The 18952-nt window shown below is 42.5% G+C and overlaps 1 protein-coding gene across 6 annotated transcripts in view; it reads right to left on the bottom strand.

The window, feature by feature from the left end:
- Positions 1–18952, bottom strand: part of Bcas3 (BCAS3 microtubule associated cell migration factor) — a 526670-nt gene that overhangs the window by 86977 nt on the left and 420741 nt on the right. The gene's annotated exons all lie outside the window — the stretch shown is intronic.

The raw sequence follows: 18952 nt of genomic DNA, 5'->3' as shown, positions 1-18952 counted from the left end.
CCAGCTTCTCAGAATTACACAGTTTCTTGTATTTCTGAATACAGTACTAATTTATTTTGGCACAATCCCATTGAGGAAGACCAGGATTATTTCTATTTTACACAAGTAGACAGATACCAAACACAAGAAGGCGAAGTTCAAAAGGGTCTGCTTACATCTTAGCTAGAGGCTAAAGAAAAGCAATTCAGCTTTTATTAGGCTCACAGCTGTGTGTGGTAAGGGGAGTGGGAGAAGGAAGGGCAGGGGAGACTGTTCTCAAGAAAATCAAGAGAAATCTTAGTGCACCCAGGGAAATGTCGGGAGAAAGCGGAAAAGCATTAGGTATAATCCTTGGTTCCCCAAAGGAATATGAAAACTGTTGGAAACGTTTCCCTTTGGGGAGCCATCCCAGAGAAAATCTCACAGCTAAGTGCATTTTGTGGCTGGACAGATGGAAACAGTCAGCTAGTGGTAGCTCATGGCAGCACTGGGCTAGACTCTGGCTTTGTCCCTGTTTTTCGAATTCCGTGGCACGTGAGAAGAGAAGTGGAAGAAAGTTGAAGAATGACTCAGGTCAACCTCATAGGTCTTTGAGAGAATTGCTAAAGCTGGGCTCCCAGGCCACAATGACCCAAGAGAACTCGAGTTGCCCATAGAAAGATCTGATGCCAGAAGAATCAGAGTTAGAAATAATCATTTTACTTAAGCCTGGGGAAAATCCCAAAGTTCTATTAAGGAAGTATTAATAATAATGAAGATTAAAAGGTACCTATGAGCTCATTTGCACATAAATTTTTTCCAAGAAAAGAAGTTCTGAAATTATATTTTAAGATTCCTATTTGGTACTAGTATGTTCTATGTCTTAAGGTAAATTTTGTTTTCATTTAAAAGCCAAACCTGGTATTCTCTTTTTAACAACTATATATTTCACCCTGTAGTCTAATGGTTACAACCAAATCACAACTCTATTGCCAGAGTACTTCAACTGTAAGCTAAGTCCACAGAATCAACTCAAATTCAATGGAATGAGGTAGAGGCCCATAGGCCCCAAGGAATACACCTGGTTTCACTGGACAATGGCTTCCTTCCTGCAGAAGGATCCAGACAGGGAAAATAGTAAATGCAACCACCAATATTGATCACTGTCTACACACTAGAACTCTCTGAAGCATGCGCTATTACATAACCTCACCAAACCCTTCCCATGATTCAGTTTGTTAGGGACTGTGCACATTTAACAGATGAGGACTAGAATTCAAGACCTTTCCCAGGGAAGTGGCAAAACCAATGGCTTTGAACCCAGGCTTGTGAATCCTTGAAGGTCAATATCACAAGTCAGATAAATGAAAGCCAAAGGACACTGAAAGCCAAAGGACAAGTAGGAAGGCCAGATCCTTGTGGCAATGAATGCACTAGGTAACAATAAATAGGGATGCCAAGGAGAAAGGTCACATTTAAGAACTAATCAGGAGAAAAAGCATCAGGGTCTGGTGACTGGTTGAGGTAGAGCATTAAGGAAAAGGAGTTGTGGTGAGGATGACTCTCACGTTTCTAGTTTTGTTGACAAGGGCAGACAGTTGTGTATCAGCCCAGATTGGGATCCAAACAAAAGACCAATGGCAGTGAGTAGAGTGAGAAATGATGCCTACCCTTCATCCTCCATTGAAGACCTACTAAGTGCCAGTTGCAGAACTTTGTCTGGCATCACAGGAGACCTTTCGGCTTTTATTTCTGGGAGCTTAGGGTCCAGGAGGAGATCAGAGACGTAAGCAGAAAACTTCAGTGCAAGATGATCAAGGACAACACAGAGGGAACGAGAGGGAGGGGAAATCTGGATGGTTCGAGCTGCGCAGAGCCAGAAAAAAAAGGCTAATGAGAGAGTGTGAGCTGACTGGTACCTGTACCTTCTTCCTGCAGGATGACCACGCCTCATGGTACCCACTCCCCTGAAAAGAAGTCAGGGGTAGTAATGAGAAATGACAGCAGGAGGAGAAAGCACCAAAGTCCAATTAACAACAGGTGGTAAGGCTGTCAGTTCAAATCACCATCCCAAGACTGAGCAGAGACGGGGCCAAATGTAGACCAGCACTCAAACACCATTAGACCCACGGCACTAATTGCTCAGAGAGGCCCATGTGTTCCTTCTCACCCACTGGATGTTTCTCTGGCAGTTCAGAAGTTCCAGTTCATAGGCTCTTGTTTACATTCTTTCCCTTCGGTTGTAGATGAGGGACTATTTTCTCTTATTTTAGCAGCTCAGAAGATGCCCACAAGCCAGGCCGGCAGCAATGAAGTGCAACTCTGGCTCTCCATCCATCTACCTTATTTTATCTCAGTCAAAGGACATTCTAATACTATCTGAATGATCAATACCCCTACCCATCCATTCTCAAAGGTCCCATTGTCCAGCAAGCCTTTGCTTTTATCTACCAGCCAGAAAGACTAGCTGGTTGCAGGTTAGGTTGTTTCAAATATCCTAGAACTACAGATGGTCACATGGCACTGAGGAGGCCTCATAGTGGATCTTTAATCCATAATAGAGAAACTTAGAATGGGATCTAGACACTGGAATGCCTTGCATGTAATGACCAGAACCCTTCCATCTCACTGACTTACTCTACAAATCTTAAACTATTGCAAGATTCTCTTAGAAGCCAGGCACCAGTGGTTTACGCCTGTAATCCTAGCTACACAGGAGGCTGAGATCTGAGGATCATGGTTCAAAGCCAGTCTGGGCAGGAAAGTCCGTGAGACCCTTATCTCCAATTAACCACCAGAAAACTGGAAGTGGCGCTGTGGCTCAAGTGGTTCGTCTTGAGCTGAAGAGTGCAGGGACAGTGCCCAGGCCCAGAGTTCAAGCCCCATGACCAACCAAATAGAAAAAAAAAAAAAAAACAAACTGAAAACACACCCAGCAGTCTATAGATGATCTTGTAAATAAAGAATCAGATGAAGTAAGGTTACCTTTACCCCTGTAACTAGGAGCAGGTGAGGATATACGAATTCTAGAATCCTGTCACTCATCCATGTAATCGAAACTCTTTACATTAATTTTCTTTGGCAGTCTAAAATGGGAATTAATGATGATATGGACCTTGCTTATTAAGTAAGATAGGCTCTAGGTACAGATTGTGTACTGTAGTTTGGATGATGAATGCTGGCTCAAAGCGGGGCTTCACTGTAGCAGGTGGCACTATTGGGAGATGGTAGAACCTTCAGGAAGAGGAACTTTGCTGGAGGAGTTTCCTAGGTCATTATAGGAAAGCCCTTAAAGGGGATTTAACGATTCTAAACCCTTTTAAACTCTTTGCTGCCTGCATCCCGAGGTAAGTAGTTTTGCTCCTCGACACTATCCCTTCCCTGTGGCCTAACCACAGGCTCAAAGCAATGGCACCAACTCAACATGGACTAGAACCTCAAACACTGTGACCCAGAAGAGATTTTTTTTTCTCTTTATAAATTATTTACCTCAGGCATCTCCCTGCAGTGATGGAAAAGGCTCACTAACACATGGTCTAAAACTAGTGGAAGGACACTCTGCCACTTAACTTTCGGTTTTCAATTCATAATGAGGAGAACATTCCATTACTCAAGAGTCTAAAAAAGAACAGAAAAATTTGCATTTCATTATGGAATGGTGTGGTTAGCATGCTGAAGATTCTATTAAATGGTACCAATTTTCACATTAAGTGGACATGAGTTATTGCTGAAGACTAGAAGCTTTCTCAGGGGAGTAAGACATCTTAGCCACATAAATAGCAAAGGCAGGTCCTGTGGTATGTCTGGATGTGACATTAAGAGACAAGATGAGAAAAGTCAAGTTATATGCCAGAGAGAACAGGAGAGGCTTGAGAATGGGGGAGGAGAAATTCTGACTCTTTCCTCCTGACAGGCCAAGAATGATGGGCAGCAATAATAAGCATACTGTCTGTGCAGAGGATCTCAAGTTCTTCTGGGCACTAGCAGACAGAACTAGATGATCTCCAGCAAGACCCTGGGTCTTTGCAGCATGGAAATAAGAGTACAAGGTAGCTTGGATTCATCTATTTGTAGAGATAGTCTGACTTTTCATTATTACCTAAAGATTCCTTAATAAGTTTGTGAGACAGATAGAAAGGACACAGAGTTTTCACACTGGAGGATTTTCCTTTAAATTGCAATTCTATTCAGAAGTTACTAATTCAGGGATCTTGTCATTTCATGAATAGAATTCAGGGAGTCTGTGGATCTGGATGGAAAACAAATTTCACCTTTATTTTCACTAACTTCTAACTGAAATTTAGCACTTCCATCAATGATAAATGCAGGTTACAACAGCAGGAATAACTGTCAGGAATAGAAATTAGTATGCTTAATACATACTACTATTGTTTCAGTTTAAACAAGGGATTGGGAAATTTTTCCTGTAAGGGGCCAGATGGCAAATGTTTTAGAGTTCGAGGGTGATGTGATCTTATAAGATGGAAGCTGACATAGACAATAGGTATACGAATAAGCATGGCTGTGTTTCACTAAAACTTTATTTATAAAAACAACTGATGATCCCTTGTGTATACACGTTATGACTTTTCAACTACAGTTACAATCCATTCTGGTATATTTAATGTGTTCACAATAAGCAATTAGATTACTATATCACAAATATGTGGTTATTACAGTATTTAATAATTCTATTTCCATACATTTTATGTTAGTCATTAAAATATTCAGAGAAAGGGTCCATTGGTTTTCTTGAGATTGCCAGTAGTGCAAGCACAGAGATTAACATGCTCTGTCCTAGCTTGTTTACAAATGACTCCTGGTGAAAGCAATGAGGAAGAGGAGAGAGCTGGTGACACAAAACTAGAATGGAATGGTAGTAGACACTGTCAATGGAAGCTAATCATACATGGGCTTTCTATGGCAGTAGATAGACAAGTGAAAAGCATTCTTCCCTTTTCCCCCTCTCACAATTCCAAGTTCTCTACATCTCTCATTGTTTAGACAGTGTTCACCTATGCCATCTTCCCCTCCCATGCCATTACTTCTTACTGCTGGTTCACAGCGCTCACAGTGACCATTCCTTAGTAGAGTGTGCTGCCTGAGTTTAAATTCAAACTTGCCCTGCTGATGATTTCCTTCCCTGAGTGTTGCCAGCACTCTCCCATTTTTCTCTTTGAAGGAGTAGGAGTTGCAGCGGAGCAAAGCAGATATGGGGCCCAGACTCAGTCACCCCAAAGCCCTATAAAAATATCCTTAGGGATTGAGGACAGCAAACCCAACTAGGGTCATAACTACCAAGTTCCACCTAGAAGACCTGCTGTTTTGTCCTTCAAGTGTAGCTGTATTTACTTGTAAAAGTGTAATGGCAAAATACATTGTGAGGAGAAAGCACCTTCTGCCTCCAACTATACTAAACGGCTCTGGGTTACATTTACCATTTTAATAAACTGATTTGTCAAAACTGTCAGAATCAAGGGAGGTCATCTGGATACCAGATGAACAAAAATATCTGTAATTATAAGTTGTCCATTTTTCTCTTTCATCTTCTGTACATGTATCTGTGAGCAGCCACATATTTTCATGCACATATATACACATAAATTTTCAAGCGTTTTTTTTAAACCTGCCATAATAGAATTCAGGAAAGTAGAAAATACAGTTCTCTAGGGACAGAAATGGGGCTGAAGGCTAAGCTGCACTCTCCATCTTAGGACCAACATCCTTTTCCTGAACTATGTTGTCAGAGCCAAAACATTTCAGTTTTGTTACCACTTGGATTGTTCTTAATCCTTTGCTGATTACTAGTTGTGTGACCACAGGCCAGTAACTCAACTTCTCTGGATTTCTGATATGTGTGTATGAAATGAACATTTTGATACATCTTAATTATCCCATATGAGTGGCAATTAGTAAGACTTTTTTGTGAAGAATCCTAAGCCCTCTAAAGACTGATCATGTTGTCATGAACAAATTCAAATACCCTATCTCAATCCTACTCAGAATTGTATCTTTCGCAATACAAGCGTATATTATGCTGAAGGTAGCCTACATTTGGGGGCACTGAACTCTGTTACCATAGCAGCAGTGTGTGGGAAACTGCTGGAGCATAGGTACCAGCTCACAGGTTATTCTGTTTCATTGTTGTTGTTGTTGTTGTGTTGTTGTGTTGTGTTTTTGCTGGTCCTGGAGGTTGAACTCAGGGCTTGGGTGCTGTCTCTGAGCCTCTTTGTGCTCAAGGCTAGCACACTTGAGCCAAAGTGCCATTTCCAGCTTTTTCTAAATTGTTTATTCCAGTTAAAGTTTCAGCTGGGTGCTGGTTGCCTACTCCTGTAATCCTAGCTACTCAGGAGACTGAGATCTGAGGATTGCGGTTCAAAGCCAGGAAAAGTCTGTGAGACTCTTATCTCCAATTAACTACTAGAAAAAGCCAAAAGTGGTGCTGTGGCTCAAGTGGTAGAGTACCAAGAGCTTAGGGACAATGTCCAGGCCCAAAGTTCAAGCCCCATGACACCCCCCACCCTGCCCCCCTACAAATTTCATGGACTTTCCTGCCTGGGCTAGCTTCAAACTATGAGAACAATGATCTTCAGATCTCAGCTTTCTGAGTAGCTAGGATTACAGGTGTGAGCCACCAGCGCCAAGCTACAGGTCATTTTTTTTTCTTTTTGTGAGTCTTGGGGCTTGAACTCTGGGCTTGGGTGCTGTCTCTGTGCTCTTCAGCTCAAGGCAAGCGCTCTACCTCTTGAGCCACAGTGCCACTTCCGGTTTTCTAGTGGTTTTTATTGGAGATAAGAGTCTCACAGACTTTCCTGCCCAAGCTGGCTTTGAATTGTGATTCTCAGCTCTCAGCCTCCTGAGTAGCTAGGATTACCGGTATGAGCCACTGCCACTTGGCAAGGTCACTTTTTATATTCAGTGGTCAAGCCAGAACCTAATGTCCTTATTCCTACCTACTATAGAGTGGATCCCATATGCCACAAACCCTCGTGCAATCCCTGAACATTTTTTCACATGTGAGCAACTCCTCTCCATTCCTAACAGCATCTCCTTACTTCAGGCATTCATCACCGTGCACATATATCAATACAATTTGTACCTGATGGCTTCCCTGGATTTAGTCTCACCTTATTCAATCCATTTTCCACACGGTAGCTAAAGCAGTTTTTCCGAAACACATATCTGATCGTATTACCCTGCTTCAACTTCCATGTAGGTTTCCACAATCAGCCTTTCTACCCTGATGCTTATCCTCCTCATGAAAGCCTTTTATTTTTCCTTCCTTCCTTCCCTCCCTCCCTCTCATCCTCCCTCCCTCCCTTTCTTCCTTGCTTTCGTGAAACCCTTGAGGAAGGTTTGATCCTAGGGTTTCATGAGTGCCAGGTAGGCACTCTGCATTTATGTCATGTCTCATGCCCTTTTTGCTCTGCTTATTTTTGTCTTTGTCTTCCCTTTGTGGCTGGCATGACAGACGAACATCATCACACCCAGCTTTTTCTGCTAAGATAAGTTCTCATGAATTAAAAGGGGTAAGTCTGAGGTGAAGCATGGTCCCCAGCCAGGTGTCATCACTAAGAAAGGGCTATTTAGAAGGCTCTTCTCCTTCATAGAGTGACAAATTCTCCCTTCAGCCATAGTCTTAAATAGTGATGGCATGACTTTGGTCATGTGAATGGAGGCAATTTTTTTTTATTACTAAGGAGACTGAATTCATAACTGACCTACCATATTGAAAGCACAGGAGGAGCAGAGAATATTGATTTAGGAGCAAAGACCTCAAAAGTAAGAAGGAAGCAGAAGATTCCAAGGGAACTGCCTTATGTTTGGAAGCAAGTGATCTCATCCCACAAACCAGCTGCATCAAAAGCATGCTAAATCCTATAGACTGGGTTTGGATGGCTCCTGCTTTATTGTGTTTCAACAGTGTTTAAAGAATCTTTGGCAGATCTAGAGATAGGAGAGACAGACAGAAGAGTACCCAATGGGACCAGCCATTGTTGCCATCCAGACTAGGCCTGAGTACCATCTGTTTTACTCAAGGCCTTTCAAGGCCAGTTTGCCCACCAACACCTGAAGCAGTTCATTAAAACAGCACTAGACAAAAGCTCTATTTCTTATCCCTGCTCAGGCTTCCTGAACCCAAACGACCAGTGTGGAATTTTTTAATAACAAAAGGAATTCCAAATACCATGCTGTAGCTAGCATAACTCGGCTTGTTCCTTGTATGGCTTAATCAAATGTTTAAAGATACTTGGGATGGGTGAGTCTTCTAAGGAGGATGCAAAGTTCCCTGTCCTTCAAGAGGCAAAGCACCTGTGGGGACATCTGAGTACCCCTACATACCTGTGGGCCTAGAACAAACACATAAACCATTACATTTCAGATCTCTTTTCAAATATAATGAGCAACTCCATTAAGTTTATAGTACTTAGCCCAGGCTGGCCTCCAGCTCAGGATCCTTCTGTGTCTGCCTCCAGAGTAGTAGGATTTCAGGTACAAACCATTATGCCTGACTCATTTGTTGTCTCTTTCTTTTTTTTCTTTTTGCCAGTCCTGGGGTTTGAGCTCTGAGCCTGGGTGCTGTCTCTGAGTGTCTTTTGCTCAAAGTGAGTGCTCTACCACTTGAACCACAGTGCCACTTCTGGATATTTCTGAGTAGTTGACTGGAGATAAAAGTCTCACAGACTTTCCTGCTAGGACTGGCTTTGAACAGTGATCCTCAGATCTCAGCCTCCTGAGTAGCTAGGATTACAGGTGTGAGCCACCACACCTGGCTCATTTGTTGTCTTTTAAAATAAGAATTTAGGGGCTGGGAAGTTGGCTCAGTGGTAGAGCGCTTGCCTTGCATGCCTGAGGCCCTGGGTTCGATTCCTCAGCACCACATAAGCAAAAAGAAAAAAGCCAGAAGTGGTGCTGTGGCTCAAGTGGTAGTGCACTAGCCTTAAGCTGAAGAGCTGAGGGACACAGTACTCAGGCCCAGAGTTCAGGCCCCCACAACCGGACCAAAAAATAAATAAAATAAGAATTTAATTTTGGTAATGGGGGACACAAGAATGGAATGCTGTACTGTATTCCTTAACTACTTTCAGCAAAGAGATAATCACCAACTTTGCAGCAAAAATGAGGTGCTATTTCCAGGCAATTTGTGAATCCTGTTGCACACGATGGAATCAGAGCACTTGGCCACATGTGGTTCCTCATTGGATGGCACCATAATCTTCTCTTTTTTGCACTTGATTGTCAGTGCCTCATCACGTGACAGCTATATGAATGCTATGATTTACTATCTTGCACATGCCTGATTCCATATAGCTGTCACTTCAAGTGACAGAATAGGAATAAGACTTTTTCCCCTTCATTTTAACATTACCTGAGCTATACAAAAACTTCCTATGAGTAAGAGAGTGTATGCTTTTTTGTTTTTTTCAGTTGTGGAGCTTGAATTCTGGGCCTGGGCGCTGTCCCTCAGCTCTTCAGCTTAAGGCTAGTGCTCTACCACTTGAGCCACAGTGCTACATCAGTTTTCTGGTGGTTTATTGGAGATCTCACAGACTTTCCTGCCCAGGCTGGCTTTGAACTGTGATCCTCAGATCTCAGTCTCCTGAGTAGCTAGGATTACAGGTGTGAGCCACCAGCGCCCAAGTTGTGAGTATGATTGTTAAACTGGAGTAAGGAGAGAGAGGGAGAAAGAAAGAGAAGAGAGAAAGTAAAGGGAGAAAAGAAGGCAGGGAGGGAGGGAAGGACAGAAGGAAGGAAAAAAATGATCAGACTCTCGGGTCTGGAGGGACAGGAGAGTTTTCTCAAGGTATACATGAGATTTCCACATGGAAGCATTCCTTCTTTTGTTGTTGTTGTTTTTGCTGCTGTTTTTGTGGTACTGAGAATTAGATTAAGAAACTTATGCTTGCTAGGCAGATGCTCTGCCACTTGAGCCACACCCCAAAGCCCAAACTAAAGGATTTCTACTATTCCTTCTAAATGTGAGACCATGACTATCACTGTTCCCATTGCCAGTCCCCCCCCCTCCCCAGTTTGTCCCCCAGTGAGGTTGGAGCCACATCTCTTTTACGATTATGTCAGTAATCATTTTTACTGACATGCTTCTGGTTTCTGAGCCTGCTCACAGAATCTGAGTGCACAGAAACTCTCCCAGTTGCCAATTTTCAGCAGCAATTGGCATTTAAACGTGGAAAAAAATTCTTATCAAATTTTTATACACATATCAAATAATATATTTGTCAAGACAAACCTCTCATAAATGACTTCTTTTCTGGCTTATATGAATACTAGTTGTTGCTCAAGTTCGTATGATTTAATTGGAGATATTTAAAGTTGAAGGGTTCAACTTTGCAAATATTCTCTATGTATTGATGAAAACCAGACATCCCAGGTAGATATTTAAAAATGAAATTCACGTACTTTTGCTTGAAGACAATAGGCAATAGGCAATAGGCTGTGAACTATGCTTACAGTTGATTAAGTGCAAGCACTGGGGGTAAGATCGGGGCCCCTCTGTATTCTCCCACCCTGGCCTCCCCTGCTCAACCCCCAAGCATACATGATCCCTCATTTCTCTTCAATTCAACCTAGCAGACTGTCTTCTCTTAGTTTTCTGCAAACCTATGTGAAAAAGAAAGGAAAACACAAGGCTTGCTGCCATGAAGGTTCAGGGGCGAGCAAGGAGGGGTGGGGGAGGGGCTGGAACTTATCTAAAGAAAACACTGGGGTGATCCTAGAATCCTATCCAGGCTAGGGTGGGTGGGTGGATGGCAAATTCTGCATTTCTCCTAAATGATCTCAGCAGCTGCAGTGCGTTACATGTGGCAACTCTTCTAGGATCTCAAAGGGTTTCAAAGTCATGCTGGCAGCTGCCTCCTGTCGCCCCACTCTGTAATGATTGAACCTCTTGTTCCTTTTATAGAGTTGTTCTCTCCTAATAAAACACTAAATGCTGGTCTGAGCAACTGTTCCAGGATCACTAGATGTAACTAACCCTCCCACCCTCCCTCTTCCTCCTCACCCTACACGCCTCATATTTGCTATCACAATGGGCCCCTGTGTAAATGCTTGTCACCGACACAGTCGCCAAAGCATGCACACAGGCTTGAAAGTGTGTGTGTGTATGTGTGTGTGTGTGTGTGTGTGCGCGCGCGCACACACACATCACCAAGTCCCTTTTAACCAAACCTGAACTCTGTGTCCATTTCCAGCTATTTTAAGAGCTGCTACTTTAAAACTGGGCAGCCATCCTAAACACATGAAAGCATACACGAAGCACAAACTGCCATAAACGAAGAACCGCAATTCAGTGTCAGGAATCTGCAGAGGTGATACCTTCAAGCTGTTTGTCAGAAGAAAAGGCTGTGACTTGTCAGCTTTTGGATGGGAAGCTCTGCAAAACAAGCTATTTTTTTCCCCTGGCAAATATGAACCACATTTGTAAGGTGTGAACTCTTTCCAAAACTTCAAAATGCAGATGGAAACAACACCATACCAATGCAAGAATCAGCTCACCAAGGGTTCCTTCCTCATCTCAAATCTCAGTCTTTCTCTGAGTCACAATCTGGGAGCTATAGAAACAAAGTTCTGTACCCTTCCTGGTACATCAAGTATAACAAGATTTAAATGTGTGACCCTTACTTTGAAGGTTTCATGCTTATTTAATATTTAATTTACATTCTTATATTTCCATTAAAGAATATGAGGCGGGGTGATTTGCTTTCTTATTGCTACAGTAAGCAACTCGCTTGATGGACCAGTAGGTGTAGGTCACATATTGGCCGAATAAACAAACAAAATTTTTTAAAAAGTGGACTTGGCTTATGAGTACTTGGCCCAAAGAAGCAAAGTGAAAAAGTCCCTTGAACACATTTCTCTGATTTTGAAGGTCTTTTTGCTGGGCTTTTAATGAGGAATTCCACCCTCTTGAAATAATTCTGCTTAAGTAATTGCCATTTGACTATTAAGGAAAAACACAAAGAAGCTTTAGGCACTAATGAGTAGTAGAAAATTAGAGGGGACCACATTCTCTGTGCAGTTCTTCTTTATCTTGAGATCTCTTGGAAAGTATAACATAAAATGCTATAGTTAGTCATCTAATATTGTTAGCTTACATTATTTTTGAAACTAAGTGCAAGGCACATTAATTAAACTGATTTATTTTTCATTAAAATATGTAAGCAGAGAGAATTTTATAATGAACTCCATATATCCATCATTAGCTTTAATAATTATCAGGTTATGGCCACTCTTCATCTACAATATACAAATTTTAACTCAAGTTTTGTGACCATCAGACGTTTGCCCAGTGCTTCCCAATTAGTTTATAATTACTACCAACTTCTTCATTTTGAGAAACCTCCCACTCAGAAGATGGAAGTTTTGAGCCAAAATATGACATTTGACATGGGCGCAGCTGCCTAAAATATGTCTTCATTAAAGTCAGATGAAGGCGATAAGCTTTTGTCTTGCCCTTGAATGGAACAAAGTTTGCATTTTTTCTATTAAGTATAAAAGTGCAATTCTTTCCATCACTACATTCCCTCTTGACTCCTTTTCTTGTTCTTCCTCCCTCCCTCTCTCCTTTCTCCACTCTTACACACACACACACACACACACACACACACACACACACACACACACAGACACAGACATACAGATGCACACATGTAGAGTAAATATCTTAGTTTTGGAAAATCTTAGACCAGAGCACATTTTCCAGACTTGTTCTTTTGGTCATTAGCTCCTACACTACTTTTCCAGCTTCTCTGTTCACACTTTGAAGGAAACTGTAAGGCAAGGACACAGGGCAAAATAAACTCCCAAACAAATAGATTCTTAAGAACAGGTCTTTATACTTCTTTTTCTTTTTTTTTTTTTTTAATGGCTTAAGATGGTGCAAAAATGTTACTTACTCCCCAAACAGTTATTAGTCTCTGTAATGTAACATAGCAGATACTTTCTAAATCCTTTTAGCCTTCTCCCCCTTACTGGAAAGATCATCATTTTTTTTTTTTTATTTCAAAGTGGATTTAATAAAGAAAAGGAGTGCTGTTAAAGTAATACGTGAGGCTTTGACATTAAGCAGTGCAAGCCTGCGGAGTCGGCAGGAACAGGGTCTCTAATCTCCAGTGATTTATAGAGGCTCTTCCTTCATCTCTGTACTTGGGGAGGGCCAAAAAGTTTAGAGACAGCCTGGCGTCCCTCTTACTCCACACCACTAACTCCTGCTGGCCAGTCTGCCTGCTAAAACTTTAACCCTGTAGCTGCCACTTGACAGCATGCCCATTAAAGCCAGTTTATTTGCTTTCAGAGGATAGAGTGGTTTCATATTGCAGTAATGCACATGTAAGTAAATGTCTATGTCTGATGTTGAGGGATTGTAAGCACAGAGCACAAAGGGAGCCGAAAAACCCAATGGAGCTCATTTGAAGATGTTTGGAGATGGTGAGCAGCGATGTCCCTTTGCAGGAGTGAGAATCAACAGGGTCGGCAACCGCATGCCCCACGCATGCCACTCGCTCAGTCATGGTGGCACACTTTGTCCTGTGAAACATTTAGTACTTGGAAATAAAACTCAAGGTCAAAGTCCAAAGTTTCAGAATAAGATGTGGAAGGACCAGAGACATAAGAAGTCTGAAAAAATCATTCTGACAAGTGGAATGTTGGGAAAGAAGGTACGCCTGCACTCAGCTCTACCCAAGAGGAAATAAATGTGCCATGGCTGGGGCGTGTGTGGTCCTTCCAGAATGGAGGGGCTAATGGATACTTTTATATGTTTCACTTATTGATGGATGAATATTATGCACATTTTTCTTACTCTCCACCACCACCCTCCAAAACCCAATGTCTGGGTACAGGTTCTCTTTAATACCAAGATCCCTGCAAAATGCCAGCAACCATTTGGGCCTAATCAGGATTTGGATGTTCGGCAATACAGCACTTTTCCTCTCCGAGGTTGAGTACAGTGCTTGCTGTGGGGATTGGGACTTGGGAGTCATAATTTCAAACTGTCAGAGAAACTTCTAGGTCTTCTGGCTGGCCACACTATGTGGTTGCTGCACACCTGGGCTCCTGATCTTTTCTGAGACAGGGTCTTGCTATGTAGCCCAGTCTAATTTGGAACTCACGGTCCTCTTGCCTCAGCCTCCCAAGCACTGGGATTACAGATATACACCACCATGCCTGGAAAGGAGTGATTCACGACTAATTATGACAGACATGTGTGGCTCTCTGTCTATTGGTCAGATTAGGGATCACTCTTCCTAAGCCATGAAGAATGAAAGATTTTCCTGAGTGAAGGTCATGGGTGGAACTGCATCTCTGAAAAGATCAGAGCACCACATTTGCCCACAAACTCAGGATCTGAAGTAGGAGGTGTGTGCTGATCTGAGACTAGGCCACTCTGTAGCAGAAATGGCCCCAGGACAAAGCCCTTGTACTTGATAACCTTGGGCCCTGGCTGCCCAGTCTACTCCTGACAAGGAAAGATACAAAGCCCTATTTTAAGAGGCTTTCTGGAATCAAGTACACAGGTCAAGAAGGCTAGCAAAGATCAATACTGCATACTTTAGGCCTGGCAGGTGGCAAGTCAAGGTCAAAAAATTTACAGCTGACAGTACCAACAGCAGACAGTAAAATACCGTAATTTTTCCAATGCACAGATCATACCTCACTTGCTGATGGAGCTAGAAGAGGGTACTGAGGTAGAAGCAGAAAGTGGATTGCTCAATAGCATACAGCTAGCTCATGACAAAGTACCAAAGCCCAAGGATTTCAGCTCCCAGTCCATTACTCTTTGATGGTGAGTGCCAGGAGTTTTGAAGTAGAGCTGTGTAGATATCAGACCTGAGTTCAAGTCTGGGTTCTTCCACATCTGTAAGATCTTTGGAAAATTACTCAGTATTTCCAAGTATCATCTTACTCCTCTTCAAAGAGAATAATGTTATTCTCTAATGCATCCAGGATGATGCGGAAGAATAAACAAAAGCATGAAGATTGGTACCGGATATCTGGTGCTTACTGAGGAAATACTAATCTTTTCCTAGTTTTATGACTTTCTCTTCAGAAATTCATGTGCTGGTGCTACTCATGGACTTAGCAGCATGTGGCCCTGGAGCTGAGTAGACTGCAGGCTGCAGCATGGCAGACATTCTTTCCCATGGCCACTCACTACCATCTGCTTCCATTCCTGCCTCAGCAGAGACCACACCCAGGTGTCACTGATCTCTACAGAGATCTGTGCCCCGGGAGCTGGAGCTCTGCAGGGTGCTCTCTGAATGGCTCCATCTCATGGGGGACAAACTCCAAGCTGTAGGGCTCACATCTGACTTATTTAGTGGCCTCCAAATGGCTACTGAGTGAAGAAATGAGAGAATGTAGTTTGGCCTAGAAAGTATTCTTTGTCTTTCCCCTCGTCCTAGCTAGAGATCTACAATGTAACCTGTCTATATATACTGCCTATTCAGTCTGTTAAGTCAAGGGCAGAATTTAGAGACTGAGCCTATTTACAGTTCAACAGGGGAAGGTGATAAGCTCCAGGAGCCCCTCTGGCTGTTCGGGGAGCTACTTTCACAGAGAGTGTGAAGTTGAGTAGTGGATACACCCCTCCCAGCAGCATTCCCACACATCCGGGCACACTGTTAACACTGTCTGGTGGTATGAAAATCCCTATTACCTCATGTTATTTTTTGGCCCTATATCAAGCAGCAGCATGCTAATGTGAGAAAATGTGGAGTAACCTCATCTAAGTCTTATTATCTACTGGCCTTTAGGGTCATAAACACCATGTTGCTTTCTGATGCCACTGCCCATTTTCCAGTTCTACCACTCAGAGGCCTCTCTGGGTGCCAGTCATTCTCAGCACCAATACACAACCAGCTGCTGCTGCTTCTGGGTGCAGTGACTTTCAAATGCAAGTTCGGAGAAGGTAGGAAAGAGAACTTATGTCCAATACCCTCCAACACAGGCACCCCAAGAAACAATTACAAAGACCTACCCTTAGATAAGCACAAAGCCATCCAGGAGGATGGAGGATGTGTGTGTAGAATGAAGCTGCTTTGTAGCCATCTGTTGGTTCACACCACACACTGGGAACTCTTCTGGAGCAAACTTCCCACCAGTTGTTGTTTTTATGAAATGTTTCTGGATCCTCACTAACAAAGATATCGCGATATTCTGACAGCCAAAGCTGGTTTTAGGTCTGAAGTTTCCTAAGGCAGACTCTAATGTTACATGAATTTATTTTTAAAGACAAGATTCCCAAGCCTAGAAAGATCAAAGAACAGTTGGTAGAGTAAAATGTAAAGCCGAAAGTTGACTCACACAAAAGAGAGGCCAGATCTGGAAAGGAGGATGTTAGAAGCGGGGAATCTCTGCAGCAGGCAGCTTTACCTTTGGGAAACTACAGATCTCAGTTCCCAGCTCTTACCCATGGCGTCCTGGATAAACAAGCCTTATCGGCCACCCACAGTACTTCAGTTAGTAAAAGGGCTTAGGAATGTAAATCTCACTGGAGTGAAGTGTGATCCTAATTTGCACTTAATCAAAGCCAATTAGAGGTACATTATTTACACAAAGCCCATGCATCTCAATTATGCCAAGCACAACCCAAGACAGTTTTCAGTTCAGCCCTTAATTCTGCTTAATGATAGAAGTAAACATTTTCACTGAGTCAATCCCCTAAGTCCCGTCCAGAGCCTATGGGGAAAGCAAACGCTGCAGGCAGCGCTTTTCACTTAGAGCCAAGAAAAGTGTAATTGACACCTGTTGAAAATGTGTAGAAAACAAAGATAAGTATTTAGACTTGGGGCTACCTTGGCTGGCAAAGCAGTCTCTCTCTCTCTCTCTCTCTCTCTCTCTCTCTCTCTCTCTCAGATACACACATCAGCACCTATTCTGCAATGAATAACACATTAACATTTGGTTATTTTTCTCCATTATAGGGAATGCAATAGACCTCTTAAACTGTGATACACTTTTCACTTCCCTGGTTCAAGCAGTCCCAGGGCTCCTAGGAGACACAAAGGGTAGCTGGTTTGAATCACTAGGGGGCAGAAGAAGCTCCAAGGTCAGCATCAGTCTGTAGGCTACAGGATAGCAGGTCAGTTTGTGTAGAGATGGAGGACAGGAATGGAGGACAGAAAAGCTTTAGGAAAGCCAGGCGCTGGTGGCTCACACCTGTAATCCTAGCTACTCAGGAGGCTGAGATCTGAGAATGGCGGTTCAAAGCCAGCCCGGGCAGGAAAGTCCATGAGACTCTTATCTCCAATAAACCACTAGAAAAACCGGAAGTGGCTCAGCGGTAGAGTGCTCGCCTTGAGCTGAAGAGTGCAGGGACAGTGCCCAGGCCCAGAATTTAAGCCCCATGACCGACGAAAAGAAAAGAAAAGAAGAGCTTTAGGAAGCCAACAGACCAGCAGCCAGGAAGGGACCTGGCTAACAACTGGCTTGAGAACTTGACCAACCCACCTACTTGACAAATAAATGCTGGGTGTTAGCTAGTGTTGTGCAAGCTACAACTGCCCCTTCTAAAGAACAGTCTATGGAAATTACTGCAGGACATCCAGCCACATTTGGGCCAGTCTTATCCTGACTGGTAAGTGGGCACACGTCCAGCAGAGACCCTAGCAGCTCTCCTGAGGCTTCTTCTCCATCTTTGAAGCAATCAGCCTCAACCAAGCTGGTTGATAAGTCATTGACCTGAGTATAACATGCAGAGGAAAGAAGCAAAGCAAATAGCAAGGAGTCCAGCAGCAGCAGGACTCAACAAGTCTTCAAATCCTAACCCCAGAGATATAATGTAAGCTGTCCATGGAGTTAGTTCCTATTCTCACTGCTTTAAAAATCAGTTTGTTTCCCACCACATTTTGATACAAATATCTTCTAAATTCATTTAGTCATCTCTTTGTAACCTCTGTCTCCTCCCAAGTAGGGAAACAGGGAAGAATGAAAATAACATAAAGTACCTGGCACAGGATGGGGTGCTTAGTCAGTGTCGGGTGGATCAACTGTAGGAAACCAAGACTAATTGGAATCAATGTACTTTTCTAGCACCCCTGAAAGTCCTGGCTCTTTAACTGCCTCCAATACACAAAAAAGAAAGAGTTGAGTGAAAAACCCCCATCATGACACTTCTAGCATTACAACAGCACACTGTTACTTAGAAGTAAGAAGGCTTGGGTTATAATTTTTAAAGGGGAAATCAGATAGACTTCCAATTGTAGCAGAAAAACCCCCAGCATCCCTTATTTAATTACACATTTAAGTGATGTGTATATTTCACTGTGAAAAATTTATCAACAAAAATGTACTAGATACATATTTTAGGTATGAATACATATTTTAGGGATGAATAATTTGCCCAACTCATTAAAGTAGGAGAGAAATGAAAGCAATTGTGTCTGATTCTTCCAAAGTGAGGTACAAAGATTTTCTGTAAGTTTGGCCTATAATGTCCTGTGTTGATATCCTTTTTTCTTCATTCAACCCAGCTCCTCTACTTTATTGACAAAGACGAGTCCAAGCATAACTTTCTTGGGAGTTCAACATGTCCTTGGAGCCGCAGTAGGTCAAGTTAGGGAATTTTCCCTGGCTGACACAGGAAGTCACATCTGCCTAAGAGTAAACCAACTTCTCAAATGATTTTGCCTTTGAACTTTTTCAGCACAACAACAGTGAATGGAGCTCTTAGTTCTGGAATGGTCTTCTAATATCCCACACACTTTTTCCAGTCATCCAATTCTTAGAATGTACTCACTTGGACATGTGGAGAACGTCTTGCTAGAGATTCAATTTTCCTCTTATTATTTAGCTCCTAAGACTCAAGAAAGTCTTTGCACCAGTTAACTATTATTCCCAAAGAGGCAATGAAGGAAATTTCACATTTACGAGGTTTCCTTTTCTCTAGAGAAACTTCGTTTTAAACCTGATACCAATTATAGAGAAAAATAGCAAAAGTATATATGTATATGTACACTGAAAAAAAATACACTAA

The sequence above is a fragment of the Dipodomys spectabilis genome, unplaced genomic scaffold (genome assembly GCF_019054845.1).
Source record: "Dipodomys spectabilis isolate Male_0828 unplaced genomic scaffold, ASM1905484v1 ptg000004l, whole genome shotgun sequence".
Lineage (NCBI taxonomy): Eukaryota > Metazoa > Chordata > Mammalia > Rodentia > Heteromyidae > Dipodomys > Dipodomys spectabilis.
Note: the sequence above shows the minus strand (reverse complement) of the source record. Positions and strands in the feature narration are given on the sequence as shown.